This window comes from Lingula anatina, chromosome 4 (assembly GCF_051362555.1).
Source record: "Lingula anatina isolate TDL-2025a chromosome 4, LinAna3.0, whole genome shotgun sequence".
Taxonomy (NCBI): domain Eukaryota; kingdom Metazoa; phylum Brachiopoda; class Lingulata; order Lingulida; family Lingulidae; genus Lingula; species Lingula anatina.
In genome coordinates, this window is record NC_141770.1 from 10,161,928 (window position 1) to 10,169,964 (window position 8,037).

General features: G+C 40.3%; 1 protein-coding gene across 1 annotated transcript in view; it reads left to right on the top strand.

Annotated features, from left to right (window-relative positions):
* The window catches only part of LOC106174237 (sacsin), a 40,503-nt gene that overhangs the window by 19,323 nt on the left and 13,143 nt on the right, over positions 1 to 8,037 (top strand). The gene's annotated exons all lie outside the window — the stretch shown is intronic.

Below are 8,037 nucleotides of genomic sequence, written 5' to 3' on the forward strand. Positions count from 1 at the left end.
CCGGGAGTGGTGCACAGTTAATGGCATTGCAGAAGTTAATGTATGAATTAAGGTGTGTTCTGTAAGTCACTTTTGTGGATGTAGCGAATAGCTGAGACTTCCAAAAGGCAACTTCTTGGTCTAGTTCTCTACATAGCTTCGTGGCAGTATTCCCTGTGAATACAGAAACATAAGTGAATGAGCAGTCATGTGGTAATTAAGGTGGTATGCGGGTGGTAATATATTTAGGCATGAGTACCACAGATTTATCAGGTCAGTTAATTGGCAGGCTTTTCCTGGCTCATGTAAACGCGAGATTGTATCAGCAAGGACATTGTCCGTCCCCGTTATATGAGACGCTTCCAACGCAAAGTTCCAATGAGAGCCAGGCTTGATAGCTCTTTTAAAAGATTATTACACATGACGTTGGGCGAGGCCCCTTTGTTTATGATGTCCATAGCCACTTTGCTATCTGTATGAATAACAACACGCTTGTTCTTCCATGTCACTCCCCATCTATGCGCTGCCAGGACTACAGCTGCGAGTTCCTGGACGTTAATATGCTGAACGCTCAGAACTGGGCTGTCTGAAAGCCAGTTGGTATAGAACCAATCCCCGTAGTGGAAAGCTCCCCCTGCGGTGCTACTAGAGTCTGTGTAAACATGTACTTGCTCGCGCATGTCCCATATCAGACGCGTATTGTTTCCCATTCGTAACCACACAAGCCACCAGTGTATTTCATTGTGAATGTCCTTCACTCGGCATTTGTGCGATGGTTGCTTAAGTTCTCTAATCTTATTAAAAATTTGACGTAGGTGGGTCTTACCCCATGGAATCACATTGGCTGCCCACGACAGTCTGCCCGCCAATGATTCCAGCTGCCTTCTGGTAGCACGTGTACGGAGACTGAAAGAACTTAATATCTGGCAAAGTTCCTCCACTTTTCCCTTCTCAAGTGAAAGTGTACCTTGCGTTGTATCAATCACTGTACCCAGAAAGGTCAGTTTGGTAGTAGGGTCAACAGCCTTTTTCCAATTAATTCTGAAGCCCAGCTGCCGGAGAAGGGCGATGAGCTCATTATACGTAGTAAAACACTCTTCACGAGTCTTACCCACCACTAAAAAGTCATCCAGATACACCACCAGTTTGTGTCCCCGCTTTTCCATTATCCTTTTCACAGCCTGGGTGATGCGATGGAAAATCATAGGTGATTTCCTGGCTCCGAACAGGAGTCTAGTGTCTGCTAACACTTGTTCTGCCGGTGACCCTTGAAAATGCCACTGAAGGCCTGTGAGGCAGTACTGCGAAGGGTGGAGTGGCACTGAGCGATATGAAGAATGGAGATCAATTTTTGAGAGGAAATAGCCAGGCTTGATAAGAGATAGCGCATTTTCTAGTTTCTCACACTGGAAAGGTAGCTTTGAAGCATAGTCATTTACCGCATTTCCTGTTGGCCGACTGTAATCATGGATTACGCGCACTCCTCCGTCTGGCTTAGGTACGGCTGATAACGCACTAATAACTCTTGGAGAAATGTGTGGCTTAAGCAAATGTCCCTCTTGTAGTTCAGAAAGGAGTTGTTCCTCAACTTTGGACTTAAAGTCTGGGTGCAGCGCTGATTTGCTGTTTTTGGTTTTTGCTGGTGCTATGTTATCCGCCTTTATATCGTCTACAATTTTAAAACCCGTCTCTATGCCCCCTATTACGAAGTCATAATCATAATCCCCTCTCATAAGTTCTTTCCATGTCTTTATGTTATTGGTTAGTGGGGATACTGTGGGGGAATCCCCGGGCATCTGTCAGTAGTCCTTATGCTGCTGTAAGCCTGGCTGCTGTTGTGATTGCTTATGAGTAAAGTCTCCATGCCCAGATGTAAGACAGGTGCTGCAGATGTGGGAAAATTTACAGTTCCTGATATTGCAGCCCAGCCGTCCATTAAACTTGAGGCAAACTGGGCGGCCTGTAGAGGGGTCCGATTTACTTTGCCTTTGTTGTCTTTGGGGGCGAGTTGGTTGGTCGGCTTTTACTGATTTCAACAGCAATTGCATTAGAAAAACACTGTCAGTGCCCCACTGAAACCCCTGTGTAGCCTGGGCTTTCCTGTATTCCATATCATAACGTAGCACCGACTGCCATTCGAATGCTTGTGCCATGCAAGTGATCTTGGTGATGTAGTTAACGTAACTCGCTACAGTTGCCAAGTCTATGCCCTCTTTCACTATCAATTCTGTGAGGATCTTCATGCTGGCCTCGGTGTACTGCATGGGCGTTATGCTCTCTAAGGGGGGACGTCTGTCGCTGAGGGAAACATTGAAGTCGCCAATCCTCACGGTCGCGCTGTCGTTTTTGCTAGTGTTGTACTGCTGTTTAAACATAATAAAGTCCCGGACGTCATAATGGCGTTTTGCGGGGTTAGAAGCACCCAGGGAATCAAATGGGTCAAAGGTGCTCTTACCTTGAGGAGGTGTTGATTCCTTAAGAACTCCCTCGGTCGTCTTGGTTCCCAAAAGTTGACATAATTTCGCGTAGTCTAATTCTCCCTCGATTGCAGTGGGCGCCGCCATGTTTGTGACGTCACATCCTGTCTCCGAGGAAGATGGCGGCTGCGCTTCCGGTCCTCTGCTGCTGCCTGCCCTGGCTCCGTCCGTCTCGCAAGGAGGGTCCACTGCAGCGTCGGCGACAGGCCTTGCTGCAGTTGGTTTCGTACTCACATCTGTGTTTAGTGATGAAACTGCTTCCTGCAATAGCAGCAGCTGCCCTAGCGGTAGCGTCTTGCCGAAAGTTTTGTGGATCAACGTGTCCGTCAGCATCTTGCAGGATCTCGTTGAAGTGAATCCTGCTTCGCTCAGAATGGTCATTGTCTGATCGCTGAGTTCGAACTCGTTTCTCCAAGCCTGGAACTCCTCGCCCATGGTGCCGCCGTAGTAGATGTAGTAAAACGAGTATTTAATGAGAGCAAAGCAGAATAGGCTTAAACAGCAAGGTCGGTGTGCTAACGCTAAAAATTATGCACGTTTCAGCTGGCGGCGCTAAACAAAGACTGCCCCAGGAGTGAAAAATTAATAGGGCCTACAAAGTTAAGCTGAATGACCATTGGCCACGCTACCGGATGTTTTTCACGTGGCCTAGTTACTTAGAGCTGATAGGACAAAATTGTTTTTCACATGACTAGTAACAACCCTGGGAAACAAAGGCCAGCTGCAGGCACCTTCCCTGTGTGTGCTTTTAAATACTCCTTATTCTAAGGGGGCACAAGACCTACAGCTAAGTGAGTTTACTGTAAATGTATATAAATATGTTAGTATGTATATATTGAGAGGGTTTTACTGGAAATAACAAACAAAATACCACTTTCACATCCTCAATAAGTTCCAGTTTGTAAAAGCTGCACTTACGACCCTCAGTAATGGCCTGCTTTTTATGTATCGAAACAGATGTGTCTGGGGTTGTTGCTGCTGTTGCCGTGCCCTTTCAGATAGACCATGATTTGACCTTTTTTGTTCAAACTTACAGAAGTGAATATTAAAAAGAAATATAGGTTAACTTTAAAAATCAGCTTGATCGGACCTTTTTTCAAAAGTAATGCTTTTTTAAATTATTTTTAATTTTTTTAATTTTATTTATTTTTTTTTTTACAATGTATGAATAAACAGTACACTATATTCAATATAGATAACACATTTGAAAGAAATCTGACAAGCCTATTGTTTTCACACTTACCGGAGTGTCACTACTGTAACTAAAATACAGGTCAAGTTTGAAAATTAGCTTGATTGGGCCATTTTCCTTGAAGTTTGGCTGTTTTGGGTGTTTTTAAGCATATATTATACTATGTGAAATTCCGAAAACACATTTCAAGGAGAAATGGTTATGTGCCATGACTTTTAAACAGCTCCTAAATTTTGAACGATCTTAAAATCAGCTGTCTGGAGTTTTTTATGGACCATGAATTTTGACCAGTAAGTAATTTTGCACGATCTTGATTTTCGTGAATTTCGTATACCTTAAAAATTGGCCATCAGGCCACATAACGATCTAAACATAAAGATCTAAAAGTCAGCAATGTTGCCCTAGCGTTCCTTTCCCTGAATACTCTGTGTGCAGCCCAAGGTGCAATAAAACAATTGGTATAGCTAGCTTAGGACTTGAAACAACATCATCATCACCATTCATTAAGATAACAGGAGCAGACATGCTGAATTAGGCAGTCGGGCTGACAATATTCTTAAAATTTTAGTGTATTTCGGCCCAATTTGGCCGGCAATAATTTCTGACTCACCTAGTACGGTTATAAATTTTTCAAAAATCTTCCACCCAGTATGTTTATTAACTACCTATCGTACCGGTGGGAAATTATACAAGTCACACTTTTTATTTTCTTAAATTGAAGTATAATGAGAAGAAAATTCGAGATCTTAACTCGTTACCTACTGTTCGACAAACAGCACTGAAAAGTAGGTCAAGCAGAAGTCGCTCTCTGAACACTGCGATACATGCGTTGTCTGATTTCAGTTTCTATAAATAAACGTGCTTTCCCCTCAACAGTGACAACTACTCATGTATATCGCTTGAATGATGTCATGTCGCAAGGTGATAGGATCTTATTTATAGCTAACGAGGTCATTTCAAGTGCAGCAAAGAAGTTTTGTCTGTTTTCAAACGTCAATTATTTCATGCGGATTTATGATTTAAACAATGTTAAATTACACTTATATGTAAGATAAACCCTTAGGAGTTTACAGGTACTCGGTATGCAAAACAAACCTTATATCTGAGAATAAATTTACTTTGAATAACGTCACCTAACAGCGTATAGCTATCGGAGGCGGCTTTGGTGTGTCTTCGGACCCTGACGATTATGAAATTGATCTCGTATCCGTGGATGCTGTTCACACAAATGTATTAATATTATTTTCATCATGACATTAGGCGGTGACAAAAATGACATTTTGATACATTATTCAGAATGTATGGCAATTTTTTTTTTTTAATAAATTAGATATCCTCCCAGCGGGCAAATTATGTTGTTTTAACGTTGAAACAACGTTGAACCATAACGTTGAGTAGACATTGAATAAACGTTGGATTTGAAAGTTGTGTCAACCTCAGATAACAACGTTGTATCAACGTCAGAAAACAATGTTATATCAACCCCACCCAGCGGGACATTAGCCTGGATGTGTTTAGCAGTAGGACATGTTTGATGGCTAAATATATGTAGGGTATAAATGTATGGCCTTTAAGTTAGAATTTCCAAGATTTAGATTAATATATATATAGTTCGTTTCTTATATATGTATAAATACATATATATATATGTATTGTTGTAGTTATCTTCTTATATATATATATATATATATAACAAAGTCACAGTCATCTCAACCTATCTATAACAGGTTACCAAGAACTGTTAACTCCATCACATTTACAGCAACTTATTCATCCTAGTGTTAGCTGACCTTGCAAGCAATTCAGTTTATTGTACCACCAGCGTAAGCGCTGGTGGTACACATGGTTTTAGTCCTGTCCGGATCGTTCCGCCGGCTCTGCCGGACGGCTACCGTTACCGCTTCTCCTCCTAGACGGTAAGGGCCCCCGTACTCATCTCTTGGATTTAGGTCACCTATAATCTCAACTCGTTCCACGTAAAATTCGGGCTTTGTCGGTATTCGGGTCTAGGTGTGGCACTCATTGCAATGCACCCTTGTCTAAAAATGGCAAAATTAAATGCTAATTATCTACCCTACGGAAGGAATTATGGGAAAATTTTCTACAGACGGCTTTCCAAAAGTCATATGTGTAGATTTCAAGTATGCCCTTGGATTTGACCTTTGACCTTTTTTTCAAGGTCAAATGGGCCAAAATTTTCAAAAAAATGATTTTTTTTATGAAAAAAAAATTATTTGCCCTGTTATTCAGACACCACACAGACTTAACCAATAATATTATTGGAAAGTGTTACCCTTCAGGTCATCTTTCATCTCCGTGAATTTGGGGTCAATCGGTGCATTTTCACAGGAGTAGCGGCCATAAGATACCGAAACTGAAAACTGTCTCTAATTCGGGAACTGTTAATGCTAGAGACCCATTCTTTTTTACATTTTGTAGAGCATGTAAAGCCCAACACTTGAGGTGGTCTCCGTTTTTTGTATTCCATACGGTTTTCGAGTTACGCTGTATCAAAAAGTACATATTGGTGGTGAAAGCAAAATGTACAGTACGGTAATGGATAATCAATTTTGAACTCCAGAAAAATAAAACATAAGGCTTGGCAAAGCAGACAACTTGTGGTCAAAAATGACATTATTTCATCAAATTTGAACTTCTGGAACTTCAGAGCACCTCCCTTTTCAAGAATTTTGACCAAAATGACCTTTTCTTAATTTAAATTAATTTTTTCTGTAGGAAATTTATGGCACATTATGGTAACTCCAAAATTATAACATTTAGTCCCTTATATCTCCAAAACTGGCAGAGATAGGTCCATAGTTACTATTGAAGTTGAATAGGAAGTCATATACTGGCAATCTAAATGTGACCTTGAAATTGACCTTTGACCTACTTTTCACCATGAACTTAACTTTGCAAATTTTGCTTCCCTTTTATCTCCAAAACTGGCAGAGATAGGTCCATAGTTACTATTGAACTTGAATAGGAAGTCATATACTGGCAATCTAAATGTGACCTTGAAATTGACCTTTGACCTACTTTTCACCATGAATTGAACTTTGCAAATTTTGCTTCCCTTTTATCTCCAACACTGGCAGAGATAGGTCCATAGTTACTATTGAACTTGAATGGGAAGTCATACTGGCAATCTAAATGTGACCTTGAAATTGACCTTTGACCTACTTATTATCATGAACTGAACTCTGCTGATTTCTTTCTCTTTTACCTCCAAACCTGGCAGAGATAGGTCCATAGTTACTATTAAAGTTGAATAGGAAGTCATATACTGGCAATTTACTGTGACCTTGAAATTGACCTTTGACCTACCTTGCGATGAACTAAACTTTGATTGTACCATTTTTAGTTATATATTTTTTTTGCATATTTTGAAAATTCTTGTTGATTGCATTTTTACAGCTTGTCAAGCACTAGACTGGTGGCTGTGTCCCTTATTTTGTGTATGTGGGGGTCTATACGAATGCGCTTACTCCAGCTGGTGGTACAATATTCGGAGGCGGTAATGCCTCTCTGATCCTCTAGTTAAATATTAAGATTTTTTCCACCCAGTACTTTTATTCCATCAGTACTTTTATTCGATACTTCAGAGTAATACAATTTACTGTCAAGCTCTATATAATGCAAGTTAAAGTCATGTGTAGGTTGGGATAATTTGACATTTTGTCTAAAACTGCTGTAAGAAACTCAAAACTTGGAAAAGTGCTCTTGGGTAGTTTAGACGGATGATTTAGCTCGGGTAAGGCCTGGTTTAAGGTTAGTCTAGGAAAATTGCAGTTTACCTATGGAAAATTTGTTTTCTGAGAGTTTTGATGCCTTTTTGGCCCTTAGTTTACCTTTAAGTCATATATTACCCAGATGTTATCTGAGCAGTAAAATGTCTCTTCAATAAAAGATCTATTCAAAGATGCAGTTTTTTTTATTTTTAATCACCTAACTGCTACTCAACTGTCCTTTTAAAGTGTATAAAGCAGAAGTTAAAAGTGCACAGTTTTTACGCAAAATAGGGTAAATATACAATTTAATCAGAAAAACATTTGGGCCGGCAATATCTTGTCCGGGCCTGCAATATTCAGATCTATTAGGCCAATTGGCCTGCATTGCCCTCAGTTTTCAGCATGTCTGCAGGAGTGTAAGAAAATCTACTTGTGCTTCATGTTTGATAAGCAAATCATTCACCATTATGTTGCAAACTTGAAAAGAGTGATTTACATAGCTTGTTATCCCTTGCATACAAAATTACTTCAGCTACATTTGAAAATTGTGCAACAGCAGTCTTTCACAATTTACTGTTCGTAAATCAGTTAGCACTTGCCATGACACTCATCTTGTTGTTTGGTGGGTCTCAACCTTAGTATTGGATAATGTGCCGTG